Below are 23,478 nucleotides of genomic sequence, written 5' to 3'. Positions count from 1 at the left end.
AGGGTTGGGAAGCATTTTCTGATCAGGGCCAGTGTGATCTCCTGGACTCGTTTCGATCGCCTCAGGGGGTCGGAGAGGAATTTCCCAGATTTTGTTTTCCCCATATTGGCCCTGGGGTTTTCACTCTGGGTTTTCGCCTCTCCCTGGAGATCACATGGTCTGGAATGGGGGGGTGGGGGTGAGTTAATAGGTTGTGATGAACAAAGCATCGTAGCTGTGAGGGACAGCTCGGTGGATAGGATATTAGGATGTAGATAGGCTGGAAAATTGGGCGGGGATCCTGGATTCAGGATTCAATCCTGGACCGGGGAGCGGCGCGGGCTTGGAGGGCCGAAGGGCCTGTTCCTGTGCTGTATTGTTCTTTGTTCTTTGTTGTTCTTTGTACCCTCATAGTCCAGGAAAACCCCGATCTTCCGGGGATTCACACTCGGGTTAAGGGGTATCTCATGCGGAGAGTTGATGGCGAAATGACCACTTGCGGGTATCGGCCCCATAAGTCAGAACTCGGGCTCAGGAGGATTACTCTTTTCCAGTCCACAGACTCTTGGGCCACTCCTACCTCCCACTCTGACTTCTTCCCCACCCCCACCTCCCAGTAATGTCTCCCTGATGTGAATCCTTCCGATTCCAGGATATATTCTAAGGGATCAAACCTGTCCGAGGTGTCAGGGAGCGGCTACCGTTTGTGTCCGAGTCTCTGTCTCACACTAGTCCGGTCCTCAGACAGGATGAGCCGGGGATTCGCTGTGTTCGGATCCAGAGTCAGAGAGGCTGGAGCTGGGGGAAAGTTAGAACAACACAGTCAGTGATTTAGGGAGAGGGGGTAAAATTGGAAATAGACGGCGGCACAGAACAGATTGATCAACATTTGTTCTGTGACGCACCGGATATTCCATTCTATTGAAATCTGCTCTAGTCTGCCGGTGAGTCCAGGCCCTGAACAATGTGGTTGACTCTTACCTGCCATCATAAATGGCCTCGAAATCATTCAGTTGGGTCAAACCGCTACAATAAATGTGATTAAAATAAAACTGGACGGATCACTCAGCATGAACCTCCGAACCAGCAATACCAGAGGAACAACCTGTCCAGTCGATTCTGCAAACTCCTCCTCACAAGGGAATTGTGCCAACATTGGAAAAGCTGCCCTGTGGATGTCAAGAAGCAGCCGAACATAATCATACGACTTTTCTCAAATTATTTGAGTAAAAATTATAACAGCATATTCGATTACTCTTGAAAATTGACATTACATTAAGTGCAAAAACTCAATTTGTTCCAATCATGAGTGTCTACATGTACAATTGCAGTCAATATTTACAATGCTCATTATATGTCAATCATACAATGAGGCATATTTCATGGGAGATTTTCACTAAGACTAGGATACGATATGCTTTATGAGCCACACTCTGAGCATAATCCTATCACCTGTAACGACCTATGCACATGCTCACACATAACACTCTGTCCCTCCAACTTCTTCATAATTGTATCATTTCTTTTATGTTGTCTTTCTGTGTTCTTTCTATCAAAATGAATCACATCACATTTCTCTGCATTTAGTTTTGTCTTTCACATGTACACCCATTCCACCATTGTTATGTCCTTTTGAAGTTTTCCATGACTAACCTCACAGTTGACAAACCTTCAAGTTTCACAACATGCAGATATTTTGAAATTGTGTCTTGTAGACCGAGGTGTAGATCATTAATATATTTCAGGAAGAGCAAGGGACACAATCCTGACCTCTGAGAAAGTCCACTCTAAACCTTCCTGCAGCCTGAAAAACATCTATTGACAACTGCTGTCTCCTGACACTCAGCCACTTTTCCATTCCTGGAAATACTGCCCCTTCTATTCTATTAGCAACATTTTTTCTCGCAAAACTATTTCTCCAAATGCCTTTTTGAAGTCAATTTTCTGTTCACCACATCTACAGTATTATCCTCATCGACCCTCTCTGTAATCTCTTCAAAATACTCCAGCGAGTTAAACAAGGTTTACATTTACACATTCACTTTGACACCCTCCAGGTAAAATAGTTGGGAATGATTTACGTTCCAGAATCTCCACGATTTACACCTTCATTGGAGCCATCCTGAGACTAAATTCACACACGGTACTTACTACTTGCTTCCCAGTCATGTCATCAACCCCCCACAATTACGTAGCAGCAGCAAAATAGGTATCCAGTGTTGCTACACTAAACACAAGGAGAAGCCTCATTGTCTATACTAACTGGAGACATTTGGTATAACTGGAGACTCAATACAATCTAGATCTTCCACTGGATGGTGATGCCCCACCCAGCAGAACAGTCTACACAATGGTTTAATCACTGATCTGAAAAGGACAACTGGAAACTCCCATCGGAAATGATGTAAGGAGTCTGTTCCCTCTGTTACCTGCTCAATATTTATATCGCAAACAACATCATCAAAATAACTAAATTCACCCCCATTATCACAATGCTGTTTCAGGGCCTTTACTATTCGCAAATTGATTTATAAGGTCCTACATTAAAACGGCGACTATTCCTCTCTTTTTCCTTTTGCAATGATGTCTGTGTGATGGAGGGCGGAAGATGAGGGGAGAGGGAGGATCGAGGGGAGGGGGAAGGCTGAAGGGGCGGGGGAGCGGGATGGGAGGGGGGAACGGATAGGGGAAGGCGTAAGGGAAGGGGCGTGTGGGAGGGGGAAGGGGAAATGGGAGGGGGAAGGGGAGAGGGGGAGGGGTTGGGGAGGGAAGTGAGGATGAGGGAGAGGGAGGGGAAGGGTGAAGGGGAAGGGGAGTGGGTGTGGATGGGGCGATGGGGAGAGGAAGGAAAGGAGTGGAAGGGCTGGATTGGGTGGAATAGGAGGGAGGGAGAGTGATGCAAGGGGATGGAGGAAGCAGGGTGAAGGGAGGAGGAGGGGAGAGCGGAGGAGGGGAGGGAGGAAGAGTGGAGGGAAGAAGAGGGGAGGGGGAGGGGAGGGAGTAAGAGCGGTGCGAGGAGGTGGAGAGAGGAGGAGGGGAAGGGGAGGGGGAAGGGGAAGGGGAGGGGGAAGTAGAAGGGGAAGAGGAGAGAAGGAATGGAAAGGGAGGGAGAGAAAGAAAGGGGAAATGTTGAGGAGAGAAATAAGATGTCTGGATAGGCAGAAGAGAGAGAGGGAACAAGGGGGAGTGGAGAAGGTGACGAGGGAGAGGAAGGGGAGAGGAAATGAGAAGTGAATTGGAGGGGAAGGGGGGTGGGGAGAAGAGAAGTGGAGAGGGAAAGGGAAGGGTTTGCAGGGAAGCAAGGGGGCGGGGGGGGGGGGGGGAAGGGAGGGGACAGAGAGGGGCAGAGGGGGTGGGTAGGGGGAAAGGGAGCGGGTGGCGAGGGTGAGAAGAAGGGGATGGGGTAGCCGGGTGTGTGGGCATTTAGACTGGGGTGTGTGGGGAGAAACCTGGGGGAGAGGCAGAGCCCAGACACCAACATCATCCTGGCCTCAGGCTCAGTCCCTGTAATGGCCTGAGGGGCGGGGGGAGAAGGGGGAACATGCAGTTTATGGGGCCCGGGAAGCAGAGAGTGGCAATGCCTGTTGGAGTAGGAAACCGTGTGTGTAAAAGTGGGATCTGACTGAGTGTCCATGTGTGAGAGAGCACGTGGGAGCGAGTAAGTGAGTGTGTGTATGAGCATTAGTGGGGATGAGTGAGTGTATGTAGTGTTAGTGTGTGTAGGAGTGAGTGAGTGTGTGTAGGAGTGAGTGAGTGTGTGTGGGAATGAGTGACTGTGTGTGGGAGTGAGTGAGTATGTCTGAAACTTGGAGGGTGGCAAATGTTGTGTCTTTGTTTAAGAAGGGCTGCAGGGAAAAGCCTGGGAACTACAGGTCGATGAGCCCAACATCTATATAAGTTGTTAGAAGGTATTCTGAGAGACAGGATCTACAGGAATTTAAAGAGGCAAGGACTGATTGGGGACAGTCAGCATGACTTTGTGACTGTAAATATCAATAATATAATTCTGGCTTTGTGAACAGAGAAGAAACCCGAATCATTGCAACACAATTCTGACTGGATGGGAAGTTGAGAAAAGGTGGAGTGGTGGCTCACTAAATAAATGATGCACATTAGAGAGGGATGACCTAAGCTCTGGAACTCAGGGTGTAGGTGTAACTTTGGTTGTGGTAAGAAATTATAAAAGCAAAAGTCATTTGTGGGAGTGGTGTACGGGATCCGTAATTGTAACTACACAGTAGGTCAGTCTATAAAATAATAGATAATGAGAGCTTGTCAGAACCGTGCTGCAATAATCAGGGGTGTTTTGAATCTACAATGAGTTTGAAAACAGTGGATGGGAAAATATAGCATAGCTGAAAAGTTCATAGAAAAAATTGTGAGATAATTTCTTAGAACAGCATGTCCCGGAGCCAACCAGAGTGCAGGCTATACTTGTGCTGGCATTGTGCAGTGAGAAAATGTTCATTGGTAAACTCATAATGAAGGCATCTCTGGGTAGCAGCAACCATGACACGTTTGACATTTAAATTCAGTTTCAGGAGAGAAGTGTGCGTCAAAGTTTAGTATTTTAACCTTAATCTCCACTCCAGTTCAAACTGATGCAACAAAAAGACTTACACAAAAGGCAAGGCACCGACTTCTGCGTTCAAAATCCTTGCCTGATAAAAATCGGCGCCACTTAGTTTGTGTTTCTCGACTCATTTCTGTGAGCAACATGTGCAATATTACAAAGGACAAACACTGAGGATGCTGGAAATCTGAAATGAAAAGAGATAATGCTGGAAAAACTCAGCCGCTTTGGCAGTATCTGTGGAGAGAAACAGAGTTAACTTTTTCGGTAGTCGACATTCCGTCAGGCGACAGTGATTCTTACCAAACCAGCTGAGTAATGGCGGCAATGCTTCCCACAATGCTCGGCGTCCAAGAAACTGCTCTTGCTATTTCCTCTTGTGCGCATGCTCCCCAGGGCCAGCCATGCCGAGTGGCTCCTTTGTTGAGTTCGACTCGATGAAAAGGGGTGGGGGAGAAGCCGGGAAGCGGCGGCTCTGCACCATCGCTTTATGGTGACCGATCTCCCCCCGGGGCTCTCGCAGGGCCTTGTGGCTCCGACTCGGCCCCAGAGAGGCGCTCTCGTTGTTGTTGCGGAGCTGCTCGACCCCGATCGTTTCAACCTTTCTGATGGCGATGGATCGTATTCACTCATCCTGAGCATTCTGGGTACCTTTATGCGCCATTGATGTAGAGGAGTTTGGAGGGAAATTAATGTCTCTTAATCAATGTTATTAAATTATTAGAAACATATTCGTATGAAACATGCATATCGGCTCTCGTCCATTGTTCTTTTATAAAATTAATGTATTAGTTGCACCACATCTTTTGATTTGATCTTAATTAATTTAATTTATAAATTTAATTGCTGTTCTCGAATTGTATTTCCAAATTTAGTTTCATGGTCACATTTTTTCTTGTTTTACAAAGCCTGTACATTTCATCTGGCAGCGAATGTTGGCGAGTGCTGAATGACTGCCCTGGGAGGAGAGATCAGAGGCCGAGAGGACAAAGAGAGTGGCATGTTCGACATACAATCGTGGTGCATGAGGGATGGGACCTGATTCTACCAGACAGCTGAGTCTGTGTGAAGTGTTGAAGAAATCAGATTTTACAAATTATTCGAGATTCCTTTTATCAACAAAACTGTATAACTTTTGTCAGAATATTGTTTATCTGAGCTTCCTGTTCTAACTTTCAGACACGTCGATGATAAATGCATGCATTTAAAGGCCATACATGTCCTTTCCTGTTATTAATTAAATCGATTTGATTTACTTTGACATGTATTGGTATTCAGTGAAAAATATTGTTTCTAGCGCGCTATACAGAAAAAGCATTCCATTCACAGTACGAAAGGACGGGGTGCAGAATATAATGTTACAATCATAGCTAGGGCGTAGAAAAAGATCAACTTAATATATGGTATGTCTATTCGAAAGTCTAGTGGCAGCAGGGAAGAAGTTGTTGTTGTGTCGGTTGGTACGTGACCTCAGACTTTTGTATATTTTTCCCGACAGAAGAAGGTGGAAGAGAGAATATCCGCAAGCCCATGGATAACCTCACGGTGCTCCACTTCTCCAGCTTCCACGCTAAACACGTTAAAGAAGCCATCCCCTGCGGACAAGCCCTCCGATACACAGGATCTGCTCGGATGAGGAGGATTGCAACAGACACCTCCAGACATGAAAGATGCCCTCATTAGAACAGGATATGGTGCTCAACTCATCGATCGACAGTTCCGATGTGCCACAGCAAAAGACCGCACCAACCTCTTCAGAAGACAAACACGGGACACGGTGGACAGAGTACGCTTCGTCATCCAGGACTTCCCCGGAGCGGAGAACCTACGACATCTCCTCCAGAGCCTTCAACATGTCATTGATGAAGACGAACATCTCGCCAAGGCCATCCCCACACTTGATGTTCGGGGCTGTCTTGTGAGTGCGGCACACAACAGCCCAGAGTCACTGAGCTCCACTCCTTGTCGGAGTCCCGCCTCCTTCACGCTGAGCTCCAGGGAAGCTGAGCAATCCGTTTTCGACTCCCAGGAAACCCGCCTCTTGCTCTGGGTGACAGGCGCACCGGCCAATCCGCTTCAGTTACCCCGGAAATCGGTTCCTCGCTCAGAGTGACAGGAGCTCAAACCAATCACCTTCCAAGGCTCTGGAATCCCACCTCACTGCATCAGAGTGACAGGAGCAAATTATAATTCTATATAACCATAATATGAACACGTTCCATCAGTTTACAGCTGGCAGGAGACAGTGAGACGGTGTGAAATTATGGGATGGATCTATTAGTGACCTTTAACCCCGCAGATTGTCAGCGGGGCCAAGTTTTTCCGATCGAGATTCCATCCCGGACTGAAGATAGGAAAGATTCTCCCAGTGAAAGCGTGGGTGAAAGTGTGGAGATGGGACATGTTGTCCGCATTGTAAAATGACACCTGTCCACACTCATAGTCCAGGAAAACCCCGATCTTCCGGGGATTCACACTTGGGGTGAGGAGGGGAGGGGGGGGGGGTGTGTGTGTGAGTGGGGGGGGGAGGAGGCTAAATAATCTCTTCCGGGTATCAGCCGCATAGTCCAGAATCCGGACTCAGGTCTCAGGGATATAATTGCCCCTTTCCTATTCACAGACTCTCGGGCCACTCCCAGAATCCACTCTGTCTTCTCTCCCACCTCCACCTCCCAGTAATGTCTCCCTGATGTGAATCCCCACGATCCCAGGAAAAAGAACCAGAGATCAAACCTCTCCGGGGTGTCAGGGAACGGTAGCCGTTTGTCCCCGAGTCTCACACCGGTCCGGTTCTCAGACAGGATGAGCCGGGGATGCGCTGTGTTCGGATCCAGAGTCAGAGAGGCTGGAGCTGGGGGAAAGTTACAATAACACAGTCAGTGATTTAGAGAGAGGGGGTGGGGAGGGAGAGAATGTGAAGAGTGAGGAAAAGAGGAGAGAGATTTTAAGTTTTAAAGTTTATTTATTGGTGTCACAAGTAGGCTTACATAAATACTGTAGTGAAGTTACTGTGAAAATCCCGAGTCGCCACATTCCGGCGCCTGTTTATTTGTCAGGCGGAGTGGAATTTGAGGGGTAGGGGAGAGAGGGAGCAGGAACGAGATGGGAACATGGAGAAGTAGTGAGAGGGCAAAGGAGAGTGGCAGGGAAGAGGGGAGAGAGTGAGTGACAGAAAGATAGGGAGGGGAAAACAGAAGGGAGGAGGAGTGGTGCATTGGGAAGAGGGAAAATGAGGCAGAAATGAGAGGGAGTAGAAGGAGCAGGAGTGTAAACAGCAAGAGTGAGAGCAGGATGAGGGAGAGGGCAAGCGAGAGCAAAATTTTTGATTGTGGCAGCAGGGGAAAGGGCGACAGTGAAAGAGCAGATAACACGGATTGCGTGAGTAGGTGAGAAAGAGTTGGCAGCATATACAGGGTAGCTGGGTGGCAGGTAGTGTGTGAGGTGGTTAGACAACGAGACAGAGGGTTAGAGAGCTTGGGGTAGCAGGGAGAGTGGGAGAGAGTGTGGGAGAGAGAGAGCAGGAGGATAAATACAAAAGTGTGAGAAAGAGAGGGGGACAGTTAGAGTAGGAGGAGATCAGGACGTATAATTGATTTTGATTTAAATTTATTATTGTCACATGCAGTTAAAGTTTGTTTGGTCTGGAAAGAGATGAGGAAAAATAGGGGAAATGAGTCACTAGAGGGGGAGGCCTACATGCCCCTTAACAGTAACCAAAATGTGGGTCACAGTATACTAGAAGAAATGTTGGGTGCTTGTGATAAAAGGACAGCAACAATCATGGGTGATTTTAATCTATATATGAACTGGAAAAATCAGATTCGCTGTCATTGCCTGAATGGGGAATTCACAAACAGTTTTTACATAGTTACTCCTTGCAGCATGTTCTGGAACTAACTGGAGAGTAGGTTATATTAGACTTGATAATGCGATAGCAATAATAATGAAAGCATTATTCTTAATTTATTCATGGGACTCAGGCATTGCTGGATGGCCAGCATTTATGCCCATTCCTAATCGTCCTTGAAAAGGTGGTGGTGGACTACCTTTTTGAACTGCTGCAGCCTACGTGCTGTGGGTTGACCTTTTAGGGAGGGAATTCCAATATTTTGACCCAGTGACTGCGAAGGAACGGCAATATATTCCCATGTCAGGATGGTGAGTGGCTTGGTGGGGAACTTGCAGGTGGTGATGCTCCCACGTATCTGCTGCCATTAATCTTCAAAATGGAAGTGGTAGTGGGTTTGGAAGGTGTTATTTAAGGATCTTTGGTGAATTTTGTAGTGCATCTTGTAGATAGTAAACACTGCTGCTACAGGGCACCTGTGGTGGAGGGAATGGATGTTTGTAGATATGGTGTCAATCAAGCGGGCTGCTTTGTCCTGGATGGTGTCAAGCTTCTTGCGTGTTGTTGAAGCTGCACCCATCCAGGCAAGTGGGAAGTATTCCATCACACTCCTGACTTGTGCCTTATAGATGGTGGACAGGCTTTGTGGAGTCAGGAGTGAGTTACGGTCTTCACGGTGGAAGACACAAATAGTTTACTGAATATTAGAGATCAAGAGTTGGTGGGAGGTGAGGTCCTTAATACAATTACTGTTACTAAAAAGGTAGTGCTTGGTAGACTAATGGGACTGAAGGTAGACAAGTCCCCGGGCCTGGATGGAATGCATCCCAGGGTACTGAAAGAAATGGCTGAGGTAATAGCAGATGCGTTAGTAGTTATTTATCAAAATTCGCTGGAATCTGGGGTAGTGCTGGCTGATTGGAAAACAGCTACTGTTACGCCGCTGTTTAAAAAAGGAAGTAGACAAAAGGCGGGTATCTACAGGCCAGTTAGCTTAACGTCCGTAGTTGGGAAGATGCTGGAGTCCATCATTAAAGAGGAAATAGCAGAGCACCTGGATAAGAATGGTTCGATCAAGCAGGCGCAGCATGGATTCATGAAGGGAAAGTTGTGTTTGACGAATTTACTGGATTTTTATGAAGATGTGACTCGTGCGGTTGACAGAGAGGAAACGGTGGATGTGGTGTTTTTAGATTTCCAGAAGGCATTCGATAAGGTGCCTCACAAAAGGCTGCTGCAGAAGATTGGGATACACGGAGTTGGGGGTAAGGTGTTGGCGTGGATTGGAGATTGGCTATCTAACAGGAAGCAGAGAGTTGGAATAAATGGGTGCTTTTCTGGTTGGTAGTTGGTGACCAGTGGCATACCGCTGGGGCCTCAACTGTTTACCATTTACATAGAACATAGAACAGTACAGCACAGAACAGGCTCTTCGGCCCACGATGTTGTGCCGAGCTTTATCTGAAACCAAGATCAAGCTATCCCACTCCCTAACATCCTGGTGTGCTCCATGTGCCTATCCAATAACCGCTTAAATGTTCCTAAAGTGTCTGACTCCACAATCACTGCAGGCAGTCCATTCCACACCACAACCACTCTCTGCGTAAAGAACCTACCTCTGATATCCTTCCCATATCTCCCACCATGAACCCTATAGTTATGCCCCCTTGTAATAGCTCCATCCACCCGAGGAAATAGTCTTTGAACGTTCACTTTATCTATCCCCTTCATCATTTTATAAACCTCTATTAAGTCTCCCCTCAGCCTCCTCCGCTCCAGAGAGAACAGCCCTAGCTCCCTCAACCTTTCCTCATAAGACCTTCCCTCCAAACCAGACAGCATCCTGGTAAATCTCCTCTGCACTCTTTCCAGCGCTTCCACATCCTTCTTATAGTGAGGTGACCAAAACTGCACATAATATTCCAAATGTGGTCTCACCAAGGTCCTGTACAGTTGCAGCATAACCCCATGGCTCCTAAACTCCAACCCCCTGTTAATAAAAGCCAACACACCATAGGCCTTCTTCACAGCTCTATCCACTTGAGTGGCAACCTTTAGATCTGTGGATATGGACCCCAAGATCTCTCTGTTCCTCCACAGTCTTCAGAACCCTACCTTTGACCCTGTAATCCACATTTAAATTAGTCCTACCAAAATGAATCACCTCACATTTATCAGGGTTAAACTCCATTTGCCATTTTTCAGCCCAGCTTTGCATCCTATCTATGTCTCTTTGCAGCCTACAACAGCCCTCCACCTCATCTACTACTCCACCAATCTTGGTGTCATCAGCAAATTTACTGATCCACCCTTCAGCCCCCTCCTCTAAGTCATTAATAAAAATCACAAAGAGCAGAGGACCAAGCACTGATCCCTGTGGCACTCTGCTAGCAACCTGCCTCCAGTCCGAAAATTTTCCATCCACCACCACCCTCTGTCTTCGATCAGACAGCCAGTTACCTATCCAATCAGCCAACTTTCCCTCTATCCCACACCTCCTTACTTTCATCATAAGCCGACCATGGGGGACCTTATCAAACGCCTTACCAAAATCCATGCATATGACATCAACTGCCCTACCTTCATCAACACACTTAGTTCCTCCTCAAAAAATTCAATCAAATTTGTGAGGCACGACTTGCCCTTCACGAATCCGTGCTGACTATCCCGGATTAATCCACATCTTTCTAAATGGTCATAAATCCCATCCCTAAGGACCTGTTCCATCAATTTACCAACCACCGAAGTAAGACTAACCGGTCTATAATTACCAGGGTCATTTCTATTCCCTTTCTTAAACAGAGGAACAACATTCGCCACTCTCCAGTCCTCTGGCACCACCCCCGTGGACAGTGAGGACCCAAAGATCAAAGCCAAAGGCTCTGCAATCTCATCCCTTGCCTCCCAAAGAATCCTAGGGGACTTATCGACCTTCAGTTTATTCAAAACTGCCAGTACATCCTCCCTCCGAACAACTATTTCCTCCAGCCTATTAGCCTGTAACACCTTCTCTTCCTCAAAAACATGGCCCCTCTCCTTGGTGAACACTGAAGAAAAGTATTCATTCATCACCTCGCCTATCTCTACTGACTCCATACACAAGTTCCCACGACTGTCCTTGACCGGCCCTAACCTCACCCTGGTCATTCTTTTATTCCTCACATAAGAGTAAAAAGCCTTGGGGTTTTCCTTGATCCGACCCGCCAAGGACTTCTCATGTCCCCTCTTAGCTGTCCTAAGCCCCTTTTTCAGCTCATTCCTTGCTAACTTGTAACCCTCAATCGAGCCATCAGAACCTTGTTTCCTCATCCCCACATAAGCTTCCCTCGTCCTTTTCACAAGACATTCCACCTCTTTTGTGAACCATGGTTCCCTCACTCGGCCATTTCCTCCCTGCCTGACAGGGACATACCTATCAAGGACACCCAGTATTTGTTCCTTGAAAAAGTTCCACTTTTCATTCGTGCCTTTCCCTGACAGTTTCTGTTCCCATCTTATGCCCCCTAATTCTTGCCTAATCGCATCATAATTACCTCTCCCCCACTTGTAAACCTTGCCCTGCCGTACGGCCCTATCCCTCTCCATTGCAATAACAAAAGACACCGAATTGTAGTCACTATCTCCAAAGTGCTCTCCCACAACCAAATCTAACACTTGGCCAGGTTCATTTCCCAGTACCAAATCTAATGTGGCCTCACCTCTTGTCAGCCTATCCACATATTGTGTCAGGAAACCCTCCTGCACACACTGCACAAAAGCTGCCCCATCCGAACTATTTGACCTACAAAGGTTCCAATCAATATTTGGAAAGTTACATAGATGATCTGGAGGAGGGGACTGAGTGTAGGGTATCAAAGTTTGCTGATGACACGAAGATGAGTGGGAAAGCGAATTGCGTGGAGGACGTGGAAAGTCTGCAGAGATATTTGGATAGGCTGAGAGAGTGGGCGAGGATCTGGCAGATGGAATATAACGTTGGCAAATGTGAGGTTATCCACTTTGAAAGAAATAATAGTAAATTGGAATATTATTTAAATGGAGAAAAATTACATCATGCTACTGTGCAGAGGGACCTGGGTGTCCTTGTGCACGAATCGCAAAACCTCAGTCTGCAGGTGCAGCAGGTGATCAAGAAGGCGAATGGAATGTTGGCCTTTATCGCGAGGGGGATAGAATATAAAAGCAGGGAGGTCTTGCTGCAACTGTACAAGGCACTGGTGAGGCCGCAACTGGAGTACTGTGTGCAGTTTTGGTCCCCTTATTTGCGAAAGGATATATTGGCCTTGGAGGGAGTGCAGAGAAAGTTCACCAGGTTGATACCGGAGATGAGGGGTGTAGCTTATGAGGAGAGATTGAACAGATTGGGTCCGTACTCATTGGAGTTTAGAAGGCTGAGGCGTGATCTCAGAACCATAGAACCATAGAAAATTACAGCTCAGAAACAGGCCTTTTGGCCCTTCTTGTCTGTGCCGAACCATTTTTTGCCCAGTCCCACTGACCTGCACTTGGACCATATCCCTCCACACCCCTCTCATCCATGAACCCGTCCAAGTTTTTCTTAAATGTTAAAAGTGACATTTAATGTTAAAAGCATTTACCACTTTATCCGGCAGCTCATTCCACACTCCCACCACTCTCTGCGTGAAGAAGCCCCCCCTAATATTCCCTTTAAACTTTTCTCCTTTCACCCTTAACCCATGCCCTCTGGTCTTTTTCTCCCCTCGCCTCAGTGGAAAAAGCCTGCTTGCATTCATTCTATCTATACCCATCAAAATCTTATACACTTCTATCAAATCTCCCCTCAATCTTCTACGCTCCAGGGAATAAAGTCCCAAACTATTCAATCTCTCTCTGTAACTCAGCTTCTCAAGTCCCGGCAACATCCTTGTGAACCTTCTCTGCACTCTTTCAACCTTATTTACATCCTTCCTGTAACTAGGTGACCAAAACTGTACACAATACTCCAAATTCGGCCTCACCCATGCATGTGGAGCATCGTGAGGTTATCCGTGGGCTTGCGGTACAGTGAGGTGCTGAGGTGACCGTACACGGTACATACTCTTGCAACTCGGCCAACGTTGTCTACCTGATACGCTGCAAGAAAGGATGTCCCGAGGCATGGTACATTGGGGAAACTATGCAGACGCTGCGACAACGGATGAATGAACACCGCTCGACAATCACCAGGCAAGACTGTTCTCTTCCTGTTGGGGAGCACTTCAGCGGTCACGGGCATTCGGCCTCTGATATTCGGGTAAGCGTTCTCCAAGGCGGCCATCGCGACACACGATGGCGCAGAGTCGCTGAGCAGAAACTGATAGCCAAGTTCCGCACACATGAGGACGGCCTCAACCGGGATATTGGGTTCATGGCACACTATTTGTAACCCCCACAGAGTTTCACTGGCTGTCTTGTCTGGAGACAATACACATCTTTTTAGCCTGTCTTGATGCTCTCTCCACTCACATTGTTTTGTTTCTTAAAGACTTGATTAGTTGTAAGTATTCGCATTCCAACCATTATTCATGTAAATTGAGTTTGTGTCTTTATATGCTCTGTTTGTGAACAGAATTCCCACTCACCTGAAGAAGGGGCTTGCAGCTCCGAAAGCTTGTGTGGCTTTTGCTACCAAATAAACCTGTTGGACTTTAACCTGGTGTTGTTAAACTTCTTACTGTGTTTACCCCAGTCCAACGCCGGCATCTCCACATCATTATATAACCTTACCATAACACTCCAACTTTTATACTCGATACTCCGATTTATAAAGGCCAATGTACCAAAGGCACTCTTTACGACCCTATCCACCTGTGACGTCACTTTTAGGGAATTCTGTACCTGTATTCCCAGATCCCTCTGTTCAACTGCACTCTTCGGAGTCCTACCATTTACCCTGTACGTTCTACTTTGGTTTGTCCTTCCAAAGTGCAATATCTCACACTTGTCTGCGTTAAATTCCATTTGTCATTTTTCAGCCCATTTTTCTAGTTGGTCCAAATCCCTCTGCAAGCTTTGAAAACCTTCCTCACTATCCACTACACCTCCAATCTTTGTATCATCAGCAAACCTGCTGATCCAATTTACCACATTATCATCCAGATCATTGATATAGATGACAAACAACAATGGACCCAACACCGATCCCTGCGGCACACCACTAGTCACAGGCCTCCACTCAGAGAAGCAATCCTCCACAACCACTCTCTGGCTTCTTCCATTGAAAGACAGTAAGAAGTTTAACAACACCAGGTTAAAGTCCAACAGGTTTATTTGGTAGCAAAAGCCACACAAGCTTTCGAGGCTCTGAGCCCCTTCTTCAGGTGAGTGGGAATTCTGTTCACAAACAGAACTTATAAGACACAGACTCAATTTACATGAATAATGGTTGGAATGCGAATACTTACAACTAATCCAGTCTTTAAGAAACAAAACAATGGGAGTGGGGAGAGCATCAAGACAGGCTAAAAAGATGTGTATTGTCTCCAGACAAGACAGCCAGTGAAACTCTGCAGGTCCACGCAACTGTGGGAGTTACAAATAGTGTGACATAAATTCTGATTCTAGGATCGCATTGAGCCAGTGTCTAATCCAATTTACTACCTCCCCATGTATACCTAGCGACTGAACCTTCCTAACTAACCTCCCATGAGGGACCTTGTCAAAGGCCTTGCTGAAATCCAAGTAGACAACATCCACTGCCTTCCCTTCATCCACTTTCCTGGTAACCTCCTCGAAAAACTCTAATAGATTGGTCAAACATGACCTGCCACGCACAAAGCCATGTTGACTCTCCCTAATAAGTCCCTGTCTATCCAAATATTTATAGATCCTATCCCTTATCACACCTTTCAATAACTTGCCCACCACCGACGTCAAACTTATTGGCCTATAATTTCCCGGATTTCTTTTGGAACCTTTTTTAAACCTGATCTTATAGAGACATATAAGATAATGAAGGGGCTGGATAGGGTAGAGGTACAGCGATTCTTTCCACTTAGAAGGGAAGCCAGAACTAGAGCGCACAGCCTCAAAATAAGTGGGGGCCGGTTCAGAACAGAGTTGAGGGGGAACTTCTTCTCTCAGAGGGTAGTGAATCTCTGGAATTCTCTGCCCATTGAAGTGGTGGAGGCTACCTCGTTGAATATGTTTAAATCATGGGTAGATAGATTTCTGATCGATAAAGGAATTAAGGGATATGGGCAGCAGGCGGGTAAGTGGAACTGATTCGCTTCAGATCAGCCTTGATCTTGATGAACGGCGGTGCAGGCTCGGGGGGCTAGATGGCCTACTCCTGCTCCTATTTCTTATGTTCTTACTTATCACAGTATTTGTAGACTCTGATCTGCTCTTCGAGCCACTGTTTATCTGGCGAAGACAGTTGTGTTTCTGGTCAATGGTAACCCCAAGGATGATGACAGTGGTGAATTTAGTGATGGTTATACCATTGAATGTCAAGAGGTGGTGTTTAGATTGTCCCTTGTTGATGATAGTTATCGCCCAGCATTTGTGTGGTGCGAATGTTACTTGCCACTTGGTAGCCCAAGCCAGAATACTGTCTGGATCTTGTTGCAATTGAACATGGACTGTTTCAGTATCTGAGGAGTCACGAATAGTGCTGAACATTGTGCAATCATCAGCGAACATTCCCACTTCTGACCTTACAATGGAGAGAAGGTCATTGGTGAAGTCGCTGAAGATGGTTGGGCGTAGGATACTATCCTGAGAGTGAAGGCAGCTCAAGGTAGCAGCAACCACTATATGATTGAATTTGAAAGCTAATTTGAAAGAGAAATGTGTGGTTCTAAGATCAATATTTTAAACTTAAATAGAAGCAACTATATGGTCATGAAAGCTCAGCTAGCTGTGGTGATTGGGACACCAGGCTGGGGATACATCAATAGAGAAGCAGTGGCAGACATTTAAGGAGATATTTCAGAGTATTCAGAAGAAGTACATTCCTCCTGTAAAGAAAATCCTTAAGGGGAAGACCCAACATCCTTGGTTCACTAAAGAAGTTAAGCAAGGTATCAAATTCAAGGAAAGCGTATATAACTGTGAAAAAAAGATGAAAGACAAGTCAAATGACTGGCCAGAAAATAAAGAACAGCAGAAATCAAACCCCCACAATTATACAGCAGTGTTCCCAAACTAAACATAAGGAGAAGTATCATTGTCTCATTGTCTCTACAAACTGGAGACATTTGATAACCTTGAGAGTCAATACAATCTTGATCTTCCACTGAATGGTGATGTCGCACCTAGAGGAACTGTCTGTAGAATGGTGTAATCACTGGTCTAAAAGAGACTACGGGAAAGCCCGTTGCAAATGGGGTAAGGGATTTGTTCCCTCTGTTCCCTGCCCAATATTTATGCTGCAAACAACATCATCAAAACAGAAAACTTCATCATGATCACAATGTTGTTTCTGGGATCTTGTTGTTTGGAAATTGGTTTTCTAATTTCTTCCATTACAACATTGACTGTTCCTCAGTGAAGTCACTGGATTTGAAGTGTTTTGGGTCACACCGTGAGAATGAAGGTAGTTTTTACATTCAAGGTCCAATTTCTTTGTTTTTAATTATTTCTCTGTGACCAGGACGTGAGTTAGTTTTCTTACTGCTGCTCACTGCTCCTTACCCTCTCGCACCCCACTGTATGTTCATATCACTTTAGCACGAGAGTCAGAGGACAATTGATTGTCCCCGTCCCCTCCTTTGGACCTCTGTACATTTGCCCACACTGCAAACCAGTGGGAAACTGGACAGTGATATTGTTCTGAAGGTCAGCCCTCAGAATGGATTGGGCCTCTGATCAAATTCCTAGAGTGAGCGGTGGGTTCACTGGTTCACTACCTCAATGGAGTCACTCAAAAACTCAACCTCACTCAATCCAAACTGCTTTGTCATCCTGCCTATTCTAGATTTAAAGCTATACTTACTTTTATCTAGACTCCGTGACTAAGTTAAACCTATGGATGTTTATATTCTCCCTTCTGTTTTGAGCCTTGAGCATTTCAATAAGATCAGCACACTCCCTCCCTTATACAGTGCAGACTCGCAGTTTCTGCAGCCTCTCCTCTTGATTAAGATGTCCAATTCCACCAAACAGATTACCTGTCATTAATCACTTGCTCTCTAATGTCTGTGTGTCTTCCTGATAAACGATGATAAAAATGTTTCTCAGAATGACAGACGGGACCAGTCAGGTCTCCTAGAGGAATTCTATTTCACATCCTGGGATTGGTGCTCTATTCCTCTGGTTATACAGATCCCCTCACTGCTTTGACACACAGTGCTGATGGCTTCAGACACTTACCCAGAGGAACCAACAGAAAGAGAAATATGAGAATGGGGAGACTCCAGGTATTAACAACCAGAAATGTGAGTATTTAATCTGGATTTTTGAGCCCATTCAATAGATTTAGAACTGGATTTATAACCAGGACAATTAATATAAGAGATTTACCGGGGTTAATGAAGTTTATCGTTTCTCTCTACGCTCTGTACTGTAAAAGGTCCTTGTACTTCCTGATAGACAGGGAGGCAGCAGATACTGAGTGTGTGAGAGTCTCATCATTAATCCTGTGAATGTTAAAATGATGCTATGAATTTCTCTTTGATAGAAGATTTTAGAACTTATTTAAATAGTTACATTTTCAGCATTTTGATGATAGAGAAATGTTAATCTTGTTTCTCTAACTGAGAAAGGGATAAGTCGGAAATTCAAGGATAGACAATGCAAATACTTGTCCTGAAAAATATTCGAAACCTGAGAACAGACTAATCACCAAGACACCACAGACTGCAGGAAATGATAAACATTCAGCCTGTCCACTTGCTGTATTATAAACAAAGTTTGTAGAACAAAGACAAAGGCTGAAAACATCCCGAAGCTGAACATTCAATTCTGCAACTCCTGGACCCCACAACTCTCCCAGAATCCTGCTCTCCTCTACTTCCGGCACCTTGGACATCTCTGATTTTAGTCACTCCCCCATTGGGAGCTGGACCTTCAGCTGCCGAGGTCCTGAGCTGTGGAATTCCCTCCCTGATCCTCTCTATATCTCTATTTCGCTTTGTTCCTTTAAGATGCTTTCTAAAGACCTTCTCTATCATCCGGATTAATATTTCCTTATTTGGTTCTGTGTCAATTTACTTCATAATGCTGCTGTGAAACTCCTTAGGATATTATATTACATTAAAGATGCTATATAAATACAGATCTCTGCTGTTCTGGTTGTTAAGGACACATGGTCCGATGACAATAATCTCTCCCTCAATGTCAGTAAATTGGAGGGCAGTTGAGAGTCAACCATACTGCTGTAGCTTTGGAGTTACATGTAGGCCAGATCGGGCAACGATGGCAGATTTCCTTCCCTAAAGGGCAATATGAACCAGATGGGGTTTTTCAGCATTCAACAATGGTTTCAATGTTTTCACTCCCTGATCATCTATATTTCTCTTTCTTCCTTTAAGAGGCTATCTAATATCCATCTCCGTCATCCAAATTAATATTTCCTTATTTGGCTATTTCTCAATTTATTTTATAACGTTCTTGTGAAAGCCCTTAGAAAATTATATAACATTAAAGATTAGAAAGTGTACAGAAAAAATTTACTCGGATGTACTCGGTAGATTTATCACCGGGACTTGACAGTTTGAGTTACAAGGAGAGGCTGGATAGACTGGGACTTTTTTCCCTGGAGCGTAGGAGACTTAGGGGTGATTTATAAAATAATGAGGGCCATAGATGTTGTAAATAGTCAACATCTTTTCCCAAAGATAGGGGAGTCTAAAACTAGAGGACATAGGTTTAAGGAGAGAGTGCAGAGATACAAAAGGATCCCGGGGGCAATTCTTTTACTCAGAGAGTGGTGAGTGTCTGGAAAGAGCTGCTAGCGGTAGTGTTAGAGGTGGATAAAATTGTGTCTTTTAAAAAGCGTTTAGACAGTTACATGGGTAAGATGGGTATAGAGGGAGGTGGGCCAAATGCAGGCAATTGGACTAGCTTAATGGTAAAAACTGGGCGGCAAGGACAAGTTGGGCCGAAGGGTCGTTTTTAATGCTGCAAACCTCTACGGCTCTAAAGGAATGATATAAATACAACTGTTTACATGTTGTGATTGTTAAGGACACAGGAAAAGTTTGCATTATAGAATAAAACTAAAATCCGTTCCCCCTTTCACGTGAGACTTTCTCGGGTTGGTCAGGCTCCATGCAGGGACATGGGTGACCCACTCCTTGGAAACATGGACCATGCGGCTCTCTCAGAGTCAGTGGGAAGGTCACAGACCTAACAGCCAACATCGGGCAAGTGATCACTTCCAGCCTGGGAACCAGATTGTGGCATTTACACTTCACCAGGTTATTTATTACAATATTGTAGAACAGTTATGCAAAATCCCTGTAATAAAGGCGGTTATTATAAAACTCTGGTTTGCGAACGATACTGGTTGTTTTCGTGGTCCGATGAACATTTAAAGTTGTGACAACAACCAATAAATAAACCATAATAACACTTTACCGAGTCACTTGACTGAAGAGTGCAGAGTTTCAGTTAAGAACATGTCCTACCTTCTCTTCAGACACGATTCCTCCTGAAAGAAATGAATCAGGAACAGTGAGGGTGACAGTAACAGATTTCAGGAGCAGTTAGACAGGCTGGTGAAATGAGCAGACTCAAAGAGATGAGATTTTATGAGAAGCAGGAGTAGGCCATTCGGCCCTTCGACCTTGCTCCGCCGTTCATCTTGATCATGGCTGATCGTCAAATTCAATATCCTGATTGCCACTCCCCTCCTCCCCCCAGCCCCCCCATCCCACTCCCCTTCCTTCCATATCCCTTGATCCCTTTAGCACCAAGAGCTTTATCTAATTTCTTCATTGGGGATAGTGGAGAATCAAATAAACTGGAACTGAACATCAGTCCCGCTCACAGACACAATAACTCTCACACACCGTATCAGACACACTCACAACATGGAACTGGATTACACTGGGAGTCCCAGGAGAAAATTAAACTTGGGAAACACGGAAGTGATAAAACGGCAAATGTGAACATCAAGTGAACACATTCTCAGGAAGTTACAGGTAATCCCGGGAATCTGCAGACAGTATGGGAGCCATTAGTTTAGAGACAACAGGAAAACCGTTCAGGAAGGAACACAAAATTCTGTTCCATTCGGTTACTATTTTTTAGTAAATTCTATATTAATTTCACAGTTCTCATCAGTTATTTAGTGACTGAGTGAAGTTTCCCTGAACTGAGCCGCAATATATTCCCTCACCTTCAGAAATATCAGCTCGCCTTTTTGCTCCATCTGTTTCTGCAACTTTGAGAGTTTCTCCTCGATAGAATTTAAATTCTCTTGAATCTCTCGAAGGTTTTTCTCCAATGGGTCGAGAATCCTCCCCTCTTCTTCCCTGAGATCTCTGAGTAAACGCTGCTCTTTCTCAGTGAGAATCTGGTGCATTTTAGTGAACTCGGATGTGATGTGGGTCTGCAGACAGCTCGACTGTTCCTGCCGAATGAAATGTGAAACATAATTAATGTCCCACGATAAAGGGAACAAAACTAACCGAGATACCAGAAAATCAGCACAGGGAAACCTTACCCTATGTAAGGGACTCAGGAAAATTTGTGGGGAAGACATTTACCAGTGTTCTTTGTCCCTTGTGGGTTTCAGTGTCCTGTTTGCCGGGCGGGTGCTGTGAACAGGATGCTGTTTGTTGAGTGATGTGGGCTGGGCCAATGGGATTGCTCTGGGGGCAGTAGAAAAAAAAAGTCGCCAGGAAGTGAAGCAGCTGCAGAGCTGAGGAGGGAGTGTGCAGAAGAGGGAGAGCCACGTTTTTGGACAGGAGCTTTTCGGAGGCAGTAAAAACTCAGTTCGAAGTGAACATTTCTCAGGTAGAACTGCTTGGTTTTTCATGATTGCCGAGGAGGACAGCCTTCAGCGCACTGGACCTGGGTTACTACACAGATAGCTCGCGGCACCTCTGCCTCCATCATCTTCCCTCTCGTAGACCCGTCTGGACTGTGTGTGTGTCGGGGTTAAGTGAGTACTATCAGACAGGAAAGGTAACAGAAGTGGATTGCTGAGGATGTAGTTTTCTTCAGATGTGCACCAACGAATGGGCCCCAACGTTTAAAATTCAAAGTGCTTGGTGATATTTTGAACGTTTCGCAGGTTGAAACTGTTAATTGGAAAATCTTCAGTTTGGGATTCTTTACTTGTTTATATCTGCTAATTATATTTGTTATTAAAATTATTTTGTTATTCCGTTTACCTTGTTGTTCCGAACCTTTTCTCATAATAAGGTTTATCTCAATACCATTTTTGGAGGCACCGCGCTAAACATACTCAAATCCTTTTCATGCAAGCCTGTACTGGCATTTATGGGTAAACAGGAAATTTAGCCAGCTCACCATCAACTGCTAGGAATTCAGGATCCTGTAAATCGAACAGTTAAATAGTAGCCCCATATAGTGATCAGCAGGGGGTTACACCTAACTTCAGAAATCTTCCGTTTCTGTTTCTGTTCCGTTTCTAGAACCGCCGATTTCTTCTCTGTGAGAGAATCTAAGGAAGATTTCAGCTGATCCTGGGATTGGGAAGGAAAATCATAGAATGAAAGTGTTAGACATTGAAAATATGACAAACTATCGGCTTATAAAATATTTTCCCTTTTACCTTGTAGATTTCAACAGCTTCATCGATGGGCAGGAAGCGGTGCTCTCTGTGTTCCCGCGAATCTCTACAAATCAGACAGATCAATTCTTTGTCAGTTTCACAAAACAGCTTCAGTTCTTCCTGATGTTTCTCACAGTGAAGTTTACTTTCCTTCTCTTTCGGATTTAGCTTTATTTGTCGAGTTTTCTGGGCCAGATTCGCTAAGGCCCGATTTATCCTGAGGTTTCTTTCCGGAAACTCCTCTCTACATTCCGGGCAGGAATTTAACTCCTTCTTTTCCCAATACTGGGTGATACAGGAGCGGCAGAAGTTGTGTCCACAATCCAGTGTTACCGGATCAGTGAAGAAATCGAGACAAATGGGACAAATTGTCTCCTCGGTCAAACTCTGGAGCTGTTGTCTGGAAGCCATGTTCACACTCAGCACTTCCTGACTCAACCCGCTTTCAGTTTCGATGTTATTGTACGCTGAACGATGTCAGCGAGTGACCAAGGAATGTATCAGATAATTTTATTATTCTCGCCTCATATATTCTCGTCTATATTCTGCTGATTAGTTTTTAGCGATTACTGTAGTGATAGGCAACGAAAAAAAAAGCATTTGAACTTGCAGTTAATAGCTGAAAGAATACCACAAGAGTAACACAGTTGTGCTTTTTGTTGTAATCATTTAAGAACAGGTTTTACTAAAGAGTATTTTGGGCAACATCTATGTTATACTACAGAATAGAAAATTCTGCTCTTAATTTGAACACAACTGACAACCCATTGGCTGATTGTACATTACTCTGTCCTTTTGGTCGACATTTAGTTCTCCTGGAACCTTTCGAGAATGATCCTTCACTCCTGAGGGATGGCTTCTTTTCCTTTCCCAGTCTTAACTTCTTTTAACTCCAGAACTGTCCTCCAAAGTGACATTTTAGTTTCCGCCTGCAGATTCTCCATCTGGCACAAGCGAGCAAATCTTCCAGCCTTGCTTGAAATCTTCATGAATTTGGGCATTTCAATCCAAGTTAAAGTTTATTTATTCGTCACAAGTAGGCTTACATTAACACTGCAATGAAGTTACTGTGAAAATCCCCTAGTCGCAACACTCCAGCACCTGTTCGGGTACACTGAGGGAGAATTTAGCACCGCCAATGCACTTAAACAGCACGTCTTTTGGACTGTGGGAGAAATCTGGATTACCCCAAGGATACACATGCAAACATGGGGAGAATGTGCAGACTCTGAACAGACAGTGAGCTGAGCCAGGAATTGAACCCGGTCCCTGGCGCTGTGAAGCAGCAGTGCTAACCACTGTGCCACCATGCCGCCCAAGTGCGAACTCCTACCCACATTCCAATGTGTTTAGCTACAGAGACTTTCAACCTTTAGCTTCTCCCTGTCA

General features: G+C 45.2%; 1 pseudogene; it reads right to left on the bottom strand.

Annotated features, from left to right (window-relative positions):
- Positions 1-6,829: 6,829 nt before the first annotated feature.
- Positions 6,830-22,500, bottom strand: LOC144496793 (nuclear factor 7, ovary-like; annotated as a pseudogene).
- Positions 22,501-23,478: the final 978 nt, after the last annotated feature.

This window comes from Mustelus asterias, chromosome 8 (assembly GCF_964213995.1).
Source record: "Mustelus asterias chromosome 8, sMusAst1.hap1.1, whole genome shotgun sequence".
Taxonomy (NCBI): Eukaryota; Metazoa; Chordata; class Chondrichthyes; order Carcharhiniformes; family Triakidae; genus Mustelus; species Mustelus asterias.
Note: the sequence above shows the minus strand (reverse complement) of the source record. Positions and strands in the feature narration are given on the sequence as shown.